Source organism: Alosa sapidissima, chromosome 15 (genome assembly GCF_018492685.1).
Source record: "Alosa sapidissima isolate fAloSap1 chromosome 15, fAloSap1.pri, whole genome shotgun sequence".
NCBI classification, from domain to species: domain Eukaryota; kingdom Metazoa; phylum Chordata; class Actinopteri; order Clupeiformes; family Clupeidae; genus Alosa; species Alosa sapidissima.
The window spans coordinates 14984649-15003307 of NC_055971.1; the positions used below are offsets into that span (position 1 = coordinate 14984649).

The 18659-nt window shown below is 40.5% G+C and overlaps 1 pseudogene; it reads right to left on the minus strand.

Annotated features, from left to right (window-relative positions):
- Window positions 1-9558: 9558 nt before the first annotated feature.
- Window positions 9559-16688, minus strand: LOC121684576 (annotated as a pseudogene).
- Window positions 16689-18659: the final 1971 nt, after the last annotated feature.

The following is an 18659-nucleotide window of genomic DNA, read 5'->3' on the forward strand; positions in this document are numbered from 1 at the left end:
CTTTGCCCTAAATGTCAGAGACAGAGTGTGGGCATGACAGAGTCATTTTATCTCATACGTGAGACTTCACCCTACAGCATGATTGTCAGTAATGCAGGGTGTTACCTCTGGGTGTTCTGTCTGTTTGCAAGTAGATAATACAACTTTGAAACATTGTAAGACGAAGGAGTACAGGAAGTAAAGCCAGACAACATATATTCAATCTGTCCATCTTCTGACAGAACAGGCCTCTCTCTAAATATACTTCGCCATCTCCTGACCATCAGAGGTACTGCATATAAAAGAAAGACATGGAATGTACAAATGCGTCAGCCAAAATGTAATGTAATGTATCTTACTGTAAAGTCGAATTCACATCTGATTTGCAGATTAAAACGTGAAAACGCTCTCCAAAACAAAAGTGAGGGAGTTGACATCCATCAATCACTCAGATGTACAGGGAAGTGACTTGCCTAATGCAGACCCCAGCATTGCCCAGTGCAATATTTTGTAAAATATAAGTGCAAAAGGTGCATGGTTTTGCAAAATAGCTTTTGTATGTGCTTCACATTGATTAAATAAATGATCCAAAGAACCAGAAGACTAATTCCAGATCATTTTCAATCATTTAAAAATAAATAGATAGATAGATAAATATAAAAATAAAAATGTGCAGGTCTGGTATCACCCAGCGCAAACAACAGCAATACTGATCAAAATTCTTCCTCCGTCTGTCCAGTTTGTATACCTCAAAAACCTCCATTGATAATACATCTTGGTCATGGGCCGAGCCACACTTATTCCACCATTCAACAGTAGTTTCAGGAACATAGAGGCAATGAGTGTAATTTGATTGGCTGTTGGTTCAATTACCATTTCAGTGAACATATAACTAATAGGACCCTAATTAGGCCTATGGTGTCCTCCAGTGGTGTTGGCCACAGATGAGCAAGCTGAAGCCACTATGAACTAACTCTTATTCAGTGGCACCAATCCAGTGGTGCAGTTTTAATCGACAGAGACAGCAGAGATTACAAAGAATGACTGCTTCTGTAAATCACCAGTCACAATCTTCATACATTCACACCATATGGTGGGTTTCATACAAAGCACTTTCCTTATGCACTGGCCGCTGCTCTGCCAAATACTGTGTGATTTAAGAGAGACAATTGCCATTCTGGCACCAAAAGCTACATTCCTTCTCTGCAGTGCAGATAGTCTTACTGGTTTATTTTGGGTAATAGTCTTAAGGGTAATTTCAGGTGAAATTAGAGGAAAGGAAAGGGATGGCTGGAGAAGAAGACAGCACAAAGTCAACATGGTACTTTCAGAACTATGAGCAGCTATCATTTTGTCAGTCATTTGATCAGTTAATTATGACCGCCGCGCAGCGAAGCGGCGGTCATATAGGTTTAGTCAGATTTTTTTTTTTTTTTCTTTTTTTTTTTTTTTTTTTTTTTTTCTTTTTCGCATGCCCAAATTTCCGTCAATGAGTCCCGGGACACTGAAAGACCGGGGTACACGAAACTTGGTGGGCATGTAACCCCACATGGATAGCATGGAACCATCGTTTTTCGTTTTGATCTGTAGCCCCCCCGCTGGACTGGACCCCCCGAAAGGAGGGTAGGGCAGACACAGTTTTCTGTGAATATCTCGAAAACCGTAGGGTTTAGGAGGACCATTTTTTTTTTGTATGTTGATCTCAAGGGCCATGTCAACTCATTCCATAACCACTCATTTCATGTATAGCGCCACCTAGTTAAACACAAAAAAGTAAAAATGAGGTGTTGTAATTGAAGGTATCTGTGACCTAACATAGTCAAAACTGCACGAAATTGGAAGTGTAGGATCATTATGACACCCTCTGTATGCACGCCAAGTTTCGTGGAATTCCGTTCATGGGGGGCCACACAATAAATTAATTTATGTTACTATACACCAACTGGCCTGTAGGTGGCCGGAGACAGTTTTCTGTGAATATCTCGAGAACCGTAGGGCCTAGGAGGTCCACCTTTTTTATGTATGTTGGTCTTAAGGGGGCATGTCAACCCATCCCATTACCACTTATTTCATGTATAGCGCCACCTAGTTAAAAATTAAAAAGCAAAAAATTTGGTGTTTTCATCTCAATATCTCTGGCTGACAAGGTCAAAACTGCACGAAATTAAAAGTGTAGGATCATTATGACACCCTCTGAATGCATGCCAAGTTTTGTGTACTTTCGTTCATGGGGGGCCTTACAATAAAATAATTTATGTGTACATTTAGTGACGTACACCAACAAGGATTCCCGGGACACTGAAAGACCGGGGTACACAAAACTTGGTGGGCATGTACCCCCACATGGATAGCATGGAACCGTCATTTTTCGTTTTCATCTGCAGCCCCCCCGCTGGACTGGACCCCCCGAAAGGAGGGTAGGGCAGACACAGTTCTCTGTGAATCTTTTATGGTATGTTGGTCTCAAGGGTCCACATCAACCTGGCTCATAATCACTCATTTGTGATTTGCCCCCCCCCCCCGGTAAAAAATGAAAATCAGTAGGATTAAAAGAAAGCCAAAATAAATATTCATCATCATCATCATGGCTGCATTTTCAGTATTGGCGAGAAGTAGTCGTTTGTCCACTAGATGGCGCATCGTTGCAGTGAGACGTAATTTTGTTGGAAGTTAAAAGTGGGTTGGAAAAAACAATGGACTCTTCATACAAGGACTGTAATTTACCGCAGCGAACATCTAATAAGGATAGGACGATGTTCACATGAAGTGTAATTCCCATTTCTTCTTGAAGCCGAAATAAATCTGAGGATGTTTATCGGACATGCTTGGTTTTTACTGCAGGTACGTTAATCTTGTAATATCAATAAGGACCTAGGTAATGTTACCGTTAGCGTTGGTTGAGTGATGGAGGCATTTGATTTATTGCATTTGTAGAAAACTATACATGCGGTTATACCAAGCAAATGTATAGCAGCACTGTTTGTATCTTTCGACTGTCATTTATTGCACGTGCTACAAAATCATTCTGTGCAATGGAAGATTTACCAACGTTACACCGGTCTGATACAGTTTTGCCTATACATGTGTGAGACTGAGACGCCTGTTTATTTTGTTTTAAGTGCGTGCAGGGTGTGAGAGGGGAATCGATGTGCTTTGATTACAGCTTGGTAGTTGTAGTCTGTGAAATTAAAAAGCACGTGTGTGTGAAGTATCCAAACAATGACACCTTCATTTCATTATGGCTGCTTTAGCAAAACACCTTAAGCTACTGTGTAGTGGGTCCCATTTAGAAGTGGCTACTTCATTCGCGCTTTCCTTGACTCATGGAGCTGCGTGAATGTTATTACAACTTTTCGCCACGATAAGTCCGCTTGATACTGTAAGGCGTAAGCCATTGGTTTCCAAAGGAGATTTTATTTGTGTCGCCAGCATAGCCTATTGACAATTTATGTTGTAAATAGGCCTACCTTATAATCCTACCTGTAGCTTAGGGAAGCTTTCTATTAGGATCTAGTTTGTTAGTTACCGTTTTGTCATAACTCCCTGATGCATTTTTGCATTTAGAATAGCCAGAGCGTGTATATCTCAATCGGAAAATTAAACAATATCGGGTGCCTATGGACTAGGCTGGGTGAACCCAGCCTGATCTGCCCGCTATTTATTTTTTGATTTCTTAAAAGATTGAGCTTGGTCTGATGAAAGCCAGACTAGCCATATGGACCTCAGTTAAACAATGCAAGGGAACATGAATCAGCCTATATTTGCACTAACAATAACGGACAAAAGCTCTTCAACTTTGGCCCGTTAAAATGTGTATGAACAGTCTAGCGACGCATTTCATCAAGGCCCATTTGGACATGTCAGTTATTTGCACCACTGGTTAGATGTAAAACAGCATTTCGTTTCAGACTAGGCTACTGTTACTTAATTTGTGCATTAACAATAACGTTTCAGACTACTGTTACTTAATTTGTGCATTGACAATAAAGTATTACATGAACTAAAGATGACTAAAATCTTATGTAGAAGAAGAAACATTCACAAAAAATCCATCCATCCAAAAATGACCTTTGTTTTTGATAGCTGTTGAAAACGGCATGGAACTGACAGAGATGTTTTTGTTTAAAAATACATAAAAAATAAATAAATAAATAAATAAATAACATTATGCTGATACCTTTTGCTTTTCCCAAATACAATGTAGCCTACAGGTGTAAGTGACCTTTCATCAATCCAGTTGCAATGGATGAACTGTGATGAACTGCCCTACTTGAGATTGTTTAGAGATTTTAAAGGTTTTATAACAATTCTACATCTTCTTTGGCTATTCTACAATCTATTCACCTTTTCAGCACCAGTAGGGTACTTTCTGTGCAGCCGCACACACACACTCAGGCATGCCAAACAAGCATACACAAAAGTTTCAAGAGTGGGGGATGGAGTAAAATATGGAGACAAATTGAAGTGTGATTTATTTTCACGGAACGGATGTACAGGACTGAGCGGCGGTCATATTTTGTACCGCTATGCGGTACATCTAGTTATCATTTACTGTAGTGGGGCCAAGGGGGACGAGGGCTGTTTAAGTACACTATTCAGAAAGACTTATATCAAGAAATCCTGCTAATGGGTCAATGTTGCTTTTCTTCTCACTTTAAACTTTCTTTCAAAGTTTCTGAGATCTGCTATATTACATTTAACTGCACACCAGATGTATATATTGCATATTTCATGTCCTTATACTTTCTTTTGTGGAGGTATTCGATTAATTAAAGGTTTGAATTTTCAAAGTGCCTCATGTTTAATCCAGTTTAGCTGAGTGTGTAGCACATGCAGTATGTCAGCACTCTTCCTGTTCTCTGGGTACTGGTGCATTTGAATGGAGTGAAACATGATCTCATCGTGCCTGGGATTCAACAAACTTTCTTCCCAGCAAGAAAACAGCCAATAGACAACAACCGAGACCTAAAAACCTGTCACACAAGTTGGGAGGGACGGACATCCGTCCTACCCGAGTTTCAAAAGTAAATATGTCTAGCACAGCTCCTCCCTCTGTGACCTAGAGGCACTGTCTGCAATTCTGATCCTACTTTTTTTTTACACTGAATGGCTCCTCACGGCCCTCTTGCCTCATGTTCTGTGTAAGTGAGGAAGCAAGCAAAGCAGCACAGACCAAGTCATAGCCTACATGACTCAAGCCCAGCCAATCAGCATGCTGCTTTCAGTGCATGAAAGGGAGAGGTGTAGTTTGCATTCAAATATCAATAGTGTTGCAGCAGAATCACAGACTGAACCTTTAAACAACATGAGGTTGTATTTCAGATAGTATTTTTGAGTCATCCAAAGACATACAACACCTATCAACACTGTATGATGAAAACTGTTATTCCAAAAATGTAGTCATATTTTTTGGCTTTCTGTGTGTTCTTCCTGGATGTCCAGGGGGTTCCAATAACTATTCAACAACCTTATTCTGCTAAAGGCAAAATCAGAGTCTGCTAACAGATGTTATTCTGTTATTCATTAATGTCTGTCCCCTTGGCTTTTGGACTGGAAAATGACTCACATCCAGGGACTAGGCTTTCCTCTGCAGAATACTTCAGCGCCATCTCCTGACCAATTAGATACAGAATGTAAAAGTAAGGACACATTTCTCTCACAAATTTGTCCAAAGCTATTTTAAATAGTTTCAAGGCAGATCATTTTCACTCTTCATTAATTAACTTGCAAGTCCAATGAAGCTGTGCCCTAATGCCTTGTGGTGTAAAACTAATGTTTTTTTTTATTACCTTTAGTACAGTTGAAATACTTTCAAAACTGTCAAAACAAAAATGAATGTCTAGACAAACACTTATTTAAACTTTCATTGCAATGTGGAATTGAACAACCCTCCATTGGGAACAGACTCAGAGGCCTGCCAGGTTATCACTGAATGTGCTGCCCCCTATTCTTAGGACCAGTGATATGATTCTATTAGGATCTTAAACGGTCTTGTTTTGGGCCACAGGCCAGCACTGAGCTGGGTACCAGGCTGTGTCACGCCTGTGGTCATGCCAGGTCTTCTGCAGGGTAGACTACTCTATCTCCGCCCACTCCACATTGATGCTGACTCCTGCTGAGTCAGAAAAGGACTTTTTACAGTAAGTGTCACACACAGACACACACAGACACACTGATAAATACATTCACAGAGGCATGTACACACTCACGCTCTCCAATGTTGAGACCAAACCTACGGTGCAATGCCCCCTTGATGTGAAGGACAGGGTTGTGGTGGCAGAAGAAGGAGCTGGTACAGGCACTGTTTGTGGGCTGGGCGTCGCCAGGGCACCGCTGCTGCCCGCTACGCCACCCGCAGCAGGAAAGAGGACACTGAGTACGCCCACGCTCCGGAAACAGAGAATGAGGGCAAGGTTGTAGTGAAACCAGAGAGGCAAGTGTCAAGCCTTTACCATGATAGCCAATTATGTTTGAACAGCTAGGAGGGACAGACCTGCAGAGATAGCAAAATATCACTATTCTTATTCTTAAAGTTGTAGCATTGTTGGATCATTTTGTACGCGTTTGACGCAAAAATACAGGAGCCAGTGATCCAAAAGAACAATAATTGTATTATCTTTGCAAAGAGAGAGAGTGATACAAAACAATGGTTCGTACCGAGACTTTGACATGTTCAGCATGTCAGCTTCCTTATGTTGAGGTCACAGAATCAGGGTGTGACAGTTAACATAATGGCCTAAAGCATAATCTCTCCTCCACTGGTAAGTAGCCTAATACATCATTACGTTTACACATCTTGACCCTCAGGTCAGGCAACACATTCCGAGATTGTGGAAATTAATTTCTTTCTGTTCCCCTCCGGGTTGATTTTTAGCTCTCAATTGTGAGACTCAGCTTGTCTGGATATTATAAAAGCAGAACTATAAACAGAACATAAGGTTCATGCTTGTAGACTAAGACACAATACTATACAGAACATGAAATGTATAACTAAAACAAACAGAACAGAAGATTCATTTATGTGAACCAAAACAGTCATACATGTGAACAGCGGATTACATGTGAACAGAAGATTCATACATGTGAAACAACACAGTATACCATAAGCATGCATGTGAATCTATACTAAACCAATATAAAACACATATATGTTATAATATATTTTATTGCTATTGAATAAATGATACATGTGGATACAGGTAAAATATAATAAAGACTTACTTTAACCAATAAAAGGGCACTGTATGCATTTTGAAATTTGTGTCAAGTTACAAATTACTGTTATAATGACTGCAAGGACAGATTTGTAGTTCTCAGGGTGTCCGTTTGAGGGGAAATTGAATCACACTCTGCCAACACCACTCTCTTTGGCACCGTCATCCAGAGGTGGAAAAGATCATGGCAGTGAGCATATCAAATGTCTCAAAAGCAGCTAATGAAGCACATACTGTACTGAAAGACTCTTAGCAGTCAAAGCATTTGCCCAGATGTTGGCTTGAAAGAAATGGCATCCATTAAGTTAAGCGCTGAACTAAGATGATGTTTACTTGACTAAGACTATGTTTAGTTCTTCTGATGTCTGGGTGAGCAGAGTTCTTCCTCCAACAATCTGTCTTTCTTGACAAGCCGCCAAGACCAGAGAAAATAGACAAAACATGCTCTGAAGTCTGTCAACATGGTCTGATTAATACAACAAAGGTGACTTTAATCCACAACATTGACTTATTGATTTGTTTTTCCATTCACTTCTTGTAAATGATAAGACAACCAGTTTTTAGTTTTGCTTTTATTTTTCTTTAGTTGAGCCTCAGTGGTGGTGATGGATTTGAGAAGTAGGCCTACAAATAGCTTGCTGTAACACTTTGACAGTAATACGTCCATTCACCTGCAGACGATCTGGGGGAGTATTAGGGGCACCCTTACAGCTCAGTCTGAAGCTATGGTTTTAAATCAGGAGATTGGTATATTGTATATTGGAGTTGTATATTGGTGGTGAATATTCATTTTAAACCTGGCCAGTTTTTCTCATTTGCTTTAATGCTTCTGACAAATCTGATCACATTTTCAAAACAGGTAACACACAGGCCTAGTAGAAGCCAAAATGAAGCCATTTTGTTCGCTCTAACATTCACAAAACTTTTAATACATGCAACAAAAGCTTTTCTTCAAATTCCTTCAAATTTGGTCAAACTTGGTAAATGGTAAAAATGTGTCTCATTTGTTTCAGTAATGTTTTGAATGCACCTGTTTCCTGTCCTTGCACATTACATGGGAATAGCCTATACCACACACCAGAACACTAGACCATCTTGTCATTGTGTCTGTGCAGTTTGGACTAAAAGTAAAAATCTATCACCCCTTCAAATACTAAGGATATTTTTGAAAGGTCCAGGCATCCTCCCAACCATGGAAAAAAATAACCTACCTCTTCAATCCTTTGGAGGAGTGGACAATTTAGGGAATTCCCGGAGCATGAACATTCCTGTTTCAGGAAAAATGAAACTGAGATGGGATGTTGTTGGGCTGTTTTTGAATATGGTTTGAATTGTTTCCACTCAAATCATGATTCATGCTATTCAAATGTGGTTGTAATGATAGCTCCTACAGGGAACACAAATCAATGTGAATCTACTTGCTGTCTACATATACATGTCTGCATTAGCATACTTGAACCAGTGAACATTTAAATGGAAACTCCTCAAACTCACCCTAATTTTGGTGGTCAATAGTTGTTCTCGTGCTCCACTCTTGACTTTGACTGAGAGTTTGTTAAAGCAACACCAAAGCACTTTTCCTATGTCGCACGCACACTATTTATCCAGCCCTGTGGAAATAACTACAGTATGTCCACAGACAAGGTAGAGTATGTTGCATGATTTTATGAAAGTATGGTGTATGGCGACATCAGAAGCAAGTCAAATTTGTATTTTCTTATGTCTCATTCCATCGAAATACAGATCCGCTACCCAATCTGGCAAACTTGAATAGGTATTGTATCTTGACTATAAAGGGTCGCAAAGCGAATGCAGAAGTTCACCCTATTACAAGTTGATGAACCACGTGAAACGATTTTGGAAACATTTTTTTAAGGTACAAAAAACTCTTTGGTGGCTAAAAGTTAAAAGGAGTGGTGTGGAATTTTGTAGGACTGTTGAATGCAGCCACACAATACTTACGTGGACAACACAGATCATATTCTGTATTAAATTTCGAGGATATTTATGAATGTTTTAAACGGAAATATCCACAAAAAAGCTTTAAAGAAAACAAAAAGTGCAATTTAGTTTCAATACATAGCTTCTGTAGCTTAAATCGAATCAAATTAACTAAATTGCACTTTAACTTTATGTAGTCAATGCGTTTGAAAAACGTTGGAAAATCACTGCTGCTGGGGAAGCAAGACATTTAGATTTTGTTAGCGTGTCTGTTATAGGCTTGCCTACACAATAGACAGCACAATAACTTTAAAAGACGATCAGAAAACAGCGGTTGCTCAGCAATAGGCAGGCTAATAACAGAACAATTCATTCAGTTTTCTGTACAACGGTAAACTCACATCTCTCAGAGATAGTCACCTCGTTCTATGTCATCGTTTTATTGTTACAATAAGAACATTTTTTAAAAAATGGCATTGACTAAATACATGCTTTCGAAATATAAATTCAAAGAATACAAAAGTATGCATTCTGTACAAATGTGAACTCATCTTTCAGCGATAGAAGCCTCTCGCAGCTCCATATACACCCGACTTTGGGAGAATGACATTAAGGATCTCAATTCGATTGGGATCCCACACGCAGTCCTCCTCCAGACCACTCGGCACCATGCCACAGTTTGGAGGGCACCAGGCGGTATCGTACCCATAGTCATGCCAGGTGTGCTGCTGAGGGTGGCCTTGGTAGTTGATTGCTATCACTCTCCCGACAGCAACTTTTACCCTCAATACAACCCTCTCATGCTCAGGCAGATCCAGAGGGTACCTGCTGGCCTTCTGCAGATCCCGGCTGAGGTAGACCCCTGGCCCCAGCATACCACCACGGGATCGCCTGATGCCTGTCTTCAAAATGCTGTCTGCAGCCATTCTTGAAGTGCCATGGTACATCGTGTAGACTCTGTTATCAACTGGTGCAACAAAACTGTCCAGGCGAGGCTGACCTGGTGGAGGAAAGTCATTTTCTGCCCACATCTTGACTCAATCCCTATGGAAAAATGAATTCAGAAACACTGAAATTACAAATTTACAATACAAACTTTGAGACAACATGAACAAAGAATTAACAAAATGTTTAACAAGTTGTTAAAAAATCCATGACAGGGAATATGCCTATTATGTAGGTCCCTTTATTTCAGCTAACTGCCCACGTTACCCATGATTAAATAAAATTGTACCTTACTCATCAGTAAACTTGACTAAATTCATGCAATTTTGATTATAGCATGAGGAACTGAACATAATTTAAACTGAAAATGTAAACATGTTTTAATAGCAAAAGCCTTTTCTATTTGTTCAATTGAATTGGTAGATTATATATTTTTTGCACTCTAAAGCAGTCTACATCATTTCACAGGTCTAACATTTCTTGATAATCTAAATAAAGATATATTCACCTCTGAAGTGTTATACAGATATTTGCTTTGGTTGAGTAAAAATGTATCCAAATGAATGTGTTCCCATCAGAGAAGGCTTTTGACAGCACTACATGAAAACTTGCAGAGGCATTTCATTGGTTGTAGCTTGCAGCCACAGTAGGAGTGTCTTTCTGTGTCGTTTCGTTTCATTTCATGGTGCAAATAAACCGTTATATCAAGGTTTTCTTTTTTTTTCTGAAGTAAATATGGAGATGATGGTTGGCTTCCTGTGTATGCAGTGTAGGAAACATTTGTGTGATTACATGTTGAGAGTGTAGTGTCAGTAAGACTTTTCAGTAGTAATCCTATTGTATTACAGTAATTTCAACAGATTTATAGATAAAATGGGTTTACATCAGCTTCACTATTTGCAATGCATTCAAATGTTATGTTCAAATGTGAGGTTATGTTACTCTCAGTTAGTCCATAATTGAACAGGTTTCACTGTTTTCACTGTTTTCACTGGTTTCCCATACCATTAAGTCACTTGTCATCTTAATGAGACCTCACTAAGATGACAAGTGACTTAATGGTATGGGTTAGCTTGGTTTCAAAGTGTCAGGGACACTGTTGGTGTGCTATTATGCTAGTGGTGTGCCCTCCCTAATATTCTGTATATTAAGTTGTTTTGACATATTTGCTTGTCTGGCAGTTCTTCACATTCCCAAAGTAGTATTTACTCCTTATGTCTGTGATCATATGAGACAATATTTTCCAGGGAGAGGGCTCCTCATTTGGTGACAGTTTTTATAGTTTTATATTGCCAATGCCCTTTTATTGTATTTACATTGCCCATTGATGTAGAAAAAATGCCCTTATCTTTGGAAAAACTAAAATTCCTCAAAGATTAGGTGCTGTTTTTCTAAATCAAAACTCCTTGGTAAACAAAACTGTCTTAACTCTGGAACATTTACTGTACTTGTTCTACGTAAGGGATAATGGACGACACTCCATTAGATTATGCACGTCGTGGCCATACAACCTCGAACGTGCGTTTATTTTCGGATAATTGAATGGAGTCTCTTCCATTATCCCTTACTTACAAGAATTCCCTGATAATTCCAAAGTGCCTCTTTCATTTTGACTCACAGCTTTGCCAAGACATGTAGAACTGATGTTAAAGAAAGACACAAACACCTGATAAAGTTGCAACTTGCACCTGATAAGGGCTAAAAGACAATGCCAAGGCCTACTTTCTGTGTAAATTGTGTGAAGGAAATATGTGGGCACTGGTCGCTATAAAGAATGATGCCTCAGTCCACTTTAAATCTATATGTGAAATTATTTAGTCTCATCATTCTGGTAGCATGTGTTGTGTCGCATGCCTTGAACTAAATAGTTTAGAAAGTAGACAAAACCTTTCAGTCACTCATTTAACAACATTCAGGTAAAGTCACTACATATTTCTGTCAGCCAGTCAGTGAGTGTAAAGGTTAATCAGTTTTGATAGACAATGTTGTTGAACACAATGTTGAAATAATACATGATAAGGACCGAAAGATAGGTGCTGTTTTCAGTGTGTGTGTGTGTGTGTGTGTGTGTCTATGATATATACATGAAATGGAGACATTTTGGTAGATTGTAATTTGTATCGGTCAAATCGACCAGTAGGCACGGCTGAAGTGCCCTTGAGCAAGGCACCTAACCCCTCCCTGCTCCCCGAGCGCCGCTGTTGATGCAGGCAGCTCACTGCGCCAGGATTAGTGAGTGCTTCACCTCACTGTGTGTACACTGTGTGCTGTATGTGTTTCACTAATGCACGGATTGGGATAAATGCAGATACCAAATTTCCCTCACGGGATCAAAAGAGTATATATACTTACTTATACTTACTGTTGCTAGTCTTTCATTGGCCCAACATTTGATCATAGTGACCTGCTGTGGCCTAATGATGGCCCTTACAGATAGCCTCATTGTCTTACACCTTAAGGCCTTAAAAGAGAATTCCGGCGATTTTTCACATTTTTCACATCTCTTTTTCTTGAACATGGGGTCCCATGGACATGCGGTCTCATGAATATGGGGGCTTATGAACATGCCCCCAGAGTGTAGTAGTGTAGCTGCCTGGCTGCCTGGTGTAGTCTAGCTGTTGGCTGCAGCAGTTGGCCGACAGTACTCGGTGACCTTGATGGTGTGCAGAGTTCTTCCTCTCAATCTGTCTTTGTTGACAAGCCGCCAAGACCAGAGGAAATAGACAAAACATGCTCTGAAGTCTGTCAACATTGTCTGATTAATACAACAAAGATGATTTTAATCCACAAAATTGCCTTATTGATTCGTTTTTCCATTCAGTTCTTGTAAATGATAGCCTAGACAACCAGTTTTTATTTTTATTTTTCTTTAGTTGAGCCTCAGTGGTGGTGGTAATGGATTTGAGAAGTAGGCCTACAAATAGCTTGTTGTAGCACTTGGGCCAACATCCCATTCACACACACACACACGCACACACACACACACACACACACACACACACACACACACACACACACACACACACACAAACAATCGGTCTAGGTTTTTAGAAATCAGTTGAACAAAGTCTCAGCCAGTCAGTAGAGCTTACATCTCTCCTTATTGTATGTCAGAAATCCAATGATCACATCACCCATCTCATCCTGACATTGTACACAAGGATGTATCCCATAGCAACTAACATCAGTGACATTTACCCAAACTTTGACCTAACATACATGAAGGCGCCAACCCCCCTAGAGGAGATGGCAGCTCCATCTCAGGGCCCCTTCTATCTCAACAAAGCAGTACTTAGGCCCAAACACCTTGAGGAGGAATGCCATTAATGCTAAACATCTCTCATCAACCCAATTTCTGCTCACTTGTACTCTTCTATGAATAACTTGCTCACAAACAGAACCAAAAGAACACATGAACACATGCCACACACTGGAACACTTGACCATCTTGTCATTGTGTCTGTGCAGTTAGCACTAAAAGTAAAAATGTATCACCCCTTCAAATACTTAGTGCCTGCATATTTCTGAAAGGTCCAGGCATCCTCCCAACCCGGGAATTCCCGGAGCATGAACTTTCCTGTTTCAGGGAAAATGAAACTAAGATGGGATGTTGTTGGGGTTTGAATATGGTTTGAATTATTATTTTTTCGCTCTCATCATGATTCATGTCACTGTAATTCAAATTTGGCTGTAATGGGAATCAAATATATGTGAACTACCAACTGCTGTCTACTGCATAATATAGGCTAAATGTCTGTTGCATTACCTGAACCAGTGACAGGCCAACCATTTAAATGAAAACTCCTTAAACTCACTCTCACTTGGTGCCTAACAGTTGTTTTCACTCTTCACTTTCTTCTTCTTTCTTTCATCTCTCACCCTTATATTAGTTTGCCAGGTCAAGTAGAATTGAATTTAAAGGAGCGGTGTGGAATTCGGTCCTTCGGTATAGGACTCAAGCGGTCTTGAATGCAATCACACAACACAATACAGGACCACAGATGATGGCATTTTCTATATGAACTATTTTGAGGTAATTTGTGATTTTTTAAACTGAAATATCCCCAAATAAGCTCTAAAGAAAACAAAAGGAGCAATTTAGTTTCATTCCATAACTGCTGAACGTCAGCAAGACCAAAGAGATTGTTGTTGACTTTCGGAGAGGTCACACCCAACACCTGCCACTGACCATCGACGGTGCTGTGGTGGAGAGAGCGAGCAGCACCAAATTCCTGGGGGTGCACATCAGTGAAGACCTCTCCTGGACCACCAACACTGCATCACTGGCGAAGAGAGCTCAGCGCCGCCTGTACTTCCTGCGGAAACTCAGGCGAGCAAGTGCTCCACCAGCCATCATGACCACATTCTACCGAGGCACCATCGAGAGCATCCTCTCCAGCTGTATCGCTGTGTGGGGCGGAAGCTGCACTGAATACAACAGGAAAGCCCTGCAGCGCATAGTGAACACAGCTGGAAGGATTATTGGTGCTTCACTCCCCTCCCTGAAGGACATTTACACCACCCACCTCACCCGCAAGGCGACCAAAATTGTGAGTGATGCAAGTCACCCCGCTCACAATCTGTTTGATCTACTGCCCTCTGGGAAGAGGTACAGAAGCCTGCGCTCCCGCACTACCAGACTCACCAACAGCTTCATACACCAAGCCGTAAGGATGCTGAACTCTCTCCCTCCTCTCCCCCCTCCACCCTCAGCTACATAACATCCTGGACATTGGACCCAAAATGGCCGCCTGCACTACTCTACTTGCACACTTGCACACTTGTACACTTTACAACTGGTGTTGTTGTCCTGAAAACACAACACTTCTGCTGCTCTTACATAACTTGCACCACTATGCCACTTTCTTCTTACTTAGGTCAAACAGAACTACCCAAGCCTTTTATTGGCCTGTATTTGCACTAGTATTTTTATTGACTGTCTATGCACAATTTCAACCACATTTTGCTGCTCTTATTTTTTTCATTATTATATGTGCCCTCTTATTTACTTATTTACTTACTTTTTTGTTTACTTGAATGTTATGTTTGTCTGTGGACCTAAATTGGTAAAATATGTCTTGTCTTCACCGTGGGATAGTGAGAAACGTAATTTCGATCTCTTTGTATGTCTGGAACATGTGAAGAAATTGACAATAAAGCTGACTTTGACTTTGACTTTGACTTTGAACTTCTGTTAAGTAAATCAAATCAAACTAAATTGCACTTTTTTCATGATAACTTTGTGTGCAAGTAGCCTACATTCGAAAAATGCTGGAAAATCGCTGCTGAGAAGTAATGTATTTTATATTTTGTTTTATTTTGACAGCACAATAACTTTAAAACGACGAGCAGAAAACAGCAAAAAAGGCATTTGACATAGATCGTTCGGCATAGGTTGCTCACAAGTAGGGAAACCAACAGAAAAAAACATTCAGTTTTTTGTACAACAGTAAACTCACATCCCTGCAATAATAGTCACCTGGTTCATCTTCATACCCTACACCTGGCCCAGGCTTAGGTGAATGACATCAGTAGTGATGGAGACGTGCTCCGGATCAGACAGTAGCCTACTCTTACAGACAGTGAGACCACTGTGCACGATATCACATGCTGAGGGGCACAATGTCTTTAACCTGTGACAGATACCTAGTACAGAACCTGTCTGAGCATCTGTGCAGCGTTACAACCATTGTTTATTGTCAGCCATAAAGAGATAAAGAGTGGATGGACATATCACTGACTACTATTCTGTACAAATCAAACCAGAACTGATAAGCAGTTTTTGTTCATTAATGTTGTGATCTGTTAACACTTACATTACGTTGTCCCGAACAACTATATTCTAAGTTCCTGAAATATAGGCTACGTTTATAAATTAGGCCTACATATAATGCTGTTGTGCAGTGGCAGCAGATGCTTGCTTTGTACAGTACTCATCGCTTAATTGTCACAATACCTACATGACATCTGTTTTTGAAGGAATGACATTTACTGAACACAAGCTTTAAAAAATATATTTGTCTAATGCACTGAATCCTTATTTTCAAAGAAAATGTTTTCATGCATCCTGTACGAATGTGAACAAATTTTTCAGCGATAGAAGTTTCTTGCAACTCCATAACCTCCACATGCACCCGGCTTTGGGTAAATGACATCAATGATCCCAATTCGATTTGGATCCCACACACAGTCCTCCTCTAGTTCGCTCTTGACCATGCCACAGCCCGGAGGGCACCAGGCGGTATCGTACCCCTGGTCATGCCAGGTCTTCTGCAGGGGGTGTCCTTGGCGATCTACAGTATTCTTTTAACCCTGCCTACATTCACCCTTACTCTGAGGACGACTCTCTGTGACTCAGGCAGATCCAGAGGATACCGGCTGGCCTTCTGCAGATCCCTGCTGAGGTAGACTCCAGGTCCCAGCATACCCCCACTGGACTTCTTGAAGCCTGACTCCAAAATGCTGGCAGCTGCTTCTCTTGATGTGCCATGGTACATGGTGTAAATTTTATTATGACCTGGTGCAACAAGACTCTTGAGACGTGTCTGACCTGGTGGAAGAAAGTCGTTTTCTGCCCACATCTTGACTCAAGCCTAAGGAAAAAAACAAAGAAGAATTTATTTAGACAAATAAAGACATTTATGTAAAATTAAACAAATGAGTCAAAATGAACAAAACAAAACATTTAACAAGTCGTTAAAAAGGCCATGACAGGGAATATGCCTTGTTAGCCTCCTATCTTTGTGAGACTTTCAACACAGAAATGAATTAATAAATTAATTAAAAGCAAAACATTAATTTATTACTTGATATAATAATTATGACCGCTGCGCAGCGAAGCGGCGGTCATATAGGTTTAGTCCGATTTTTCTTTTTTTTTTCTTTTTCGCATGTCCAGATTTCCGTCAAGGATTCCCGGGACACTGAAAGACCGGGGTACACGAAACTTGGTGGGCATGTAACCCCACATGGATAGCATGGAACCATCGTTTTTCGTTTTGATCTGTAGCCCCCCCGCTGGACTGGACCCCCTGAAAGGAGGGTAGGGCAGACACAGTTTTCTATGAATATCTCGAGAAGGAGGACCATTAGGAGGACCATTTTTTTTGTATGTTTATCTCAAGGGGCCATGTCAATCCACTCCATAACCACTCATTTCATGTGTAGCGCCAGCTAGTTAAACACAAAAAAGTAAAAATGAGGTGTTGTAATCGCAGGTATCTGTGACCTAACATAGTCAAAACTGCACGAAATTGGAAGTGTAGGATCATTATGACACCCTCTGAATGCACGCCAAGTTTCGTGGAATTCCGTTCATGGGGGGCCACACAATAAATGAATGTATGTTACTATACACCAACTGGCCTGTAGGTGGCCGGAGACAGTTTTCTGTGAATATCTCGAGAACCGTAGGGCCTAGGAGGTCCACCTTTTTTATGTATGTTGGTCTTAAGGGGGCATGTCAACCCATCCCATCACCACTTATTTCATGTATAGCGCCACCTAGTTAAAAATTAAAAAGCAAAAAATTAGGTGTTTTCATCACAATATCTCTGGCTGACATGGTCAAAACTGCACGAAATTGAAAGTGTAGGATCATTATGACACCCTCCGAATGCATACCAAGTTTTGTGAACTTTCGGTCATGGGGGGCCTTACAATAAAATAATTTATGTGTACATTTAGTGACCGTACACCAACAAGGATTCCCGGGACACTGAAAGACCGGGGTACACAAAACTTGGTAACCCCACCAAGGGGGCATGTAACCCCACATGGATAGCATTGAACCATCATTTTTCGTTTTGATCTGTAGCCCCCCCGCTGGACTGGACCCCCCGAAAGGAGGGTAGGGCAGACACAGTTTTCTGTGAATATCTTGAGAACCGTAGGGCCTAGGATGACCCATTTTTTCCGTATGTTTGCCTCCAGGGGTCATGTTAACCCATTCCATGTGCACACATGTGCATAAACAGATACACACGCACACACATACATTCACAGTAATCATACGTATGACACATACTCACACAGTAGACATATGTACGCGACGCGTGCATGCACATGCACAAACACACATACGCAGGCAAACACACAAGCACGCACACACACACACACACACACACACACACCCACACACAAACATAAACGTGTACACGCACACATGCACACAATTCAAGAATTTCTCAGAATTATGAACAGGCAGATTGCTCTTCGACTGGACAAATGAATAGTATTGGGTATGGCTACGTCAGGCATGAAAAACAGTCTAATTAGCAGAAACTTACTTACAGCTACATTACCTTGTGTGTGACTATCTTTCTCTAGTTCCTCTTAGTATTTCAGCAAACTGCCCATGATACCCATGATTACATTTTCCCTTACTCATTGGTAAACTGGTGACTAAAGTAGTCCTATTATGATTATAGCATAATATACTAAACATACAATGAAACTAAATATTTTGTAAATATGTTTTGACCAATATTTGTTCAATTCATCTGGCACACTTTAAAAGTACTGCAGTCTTCTGCAGTCTACATCATTTCAAAATCTAAAGATCTTTGCTTTGACTGAGTA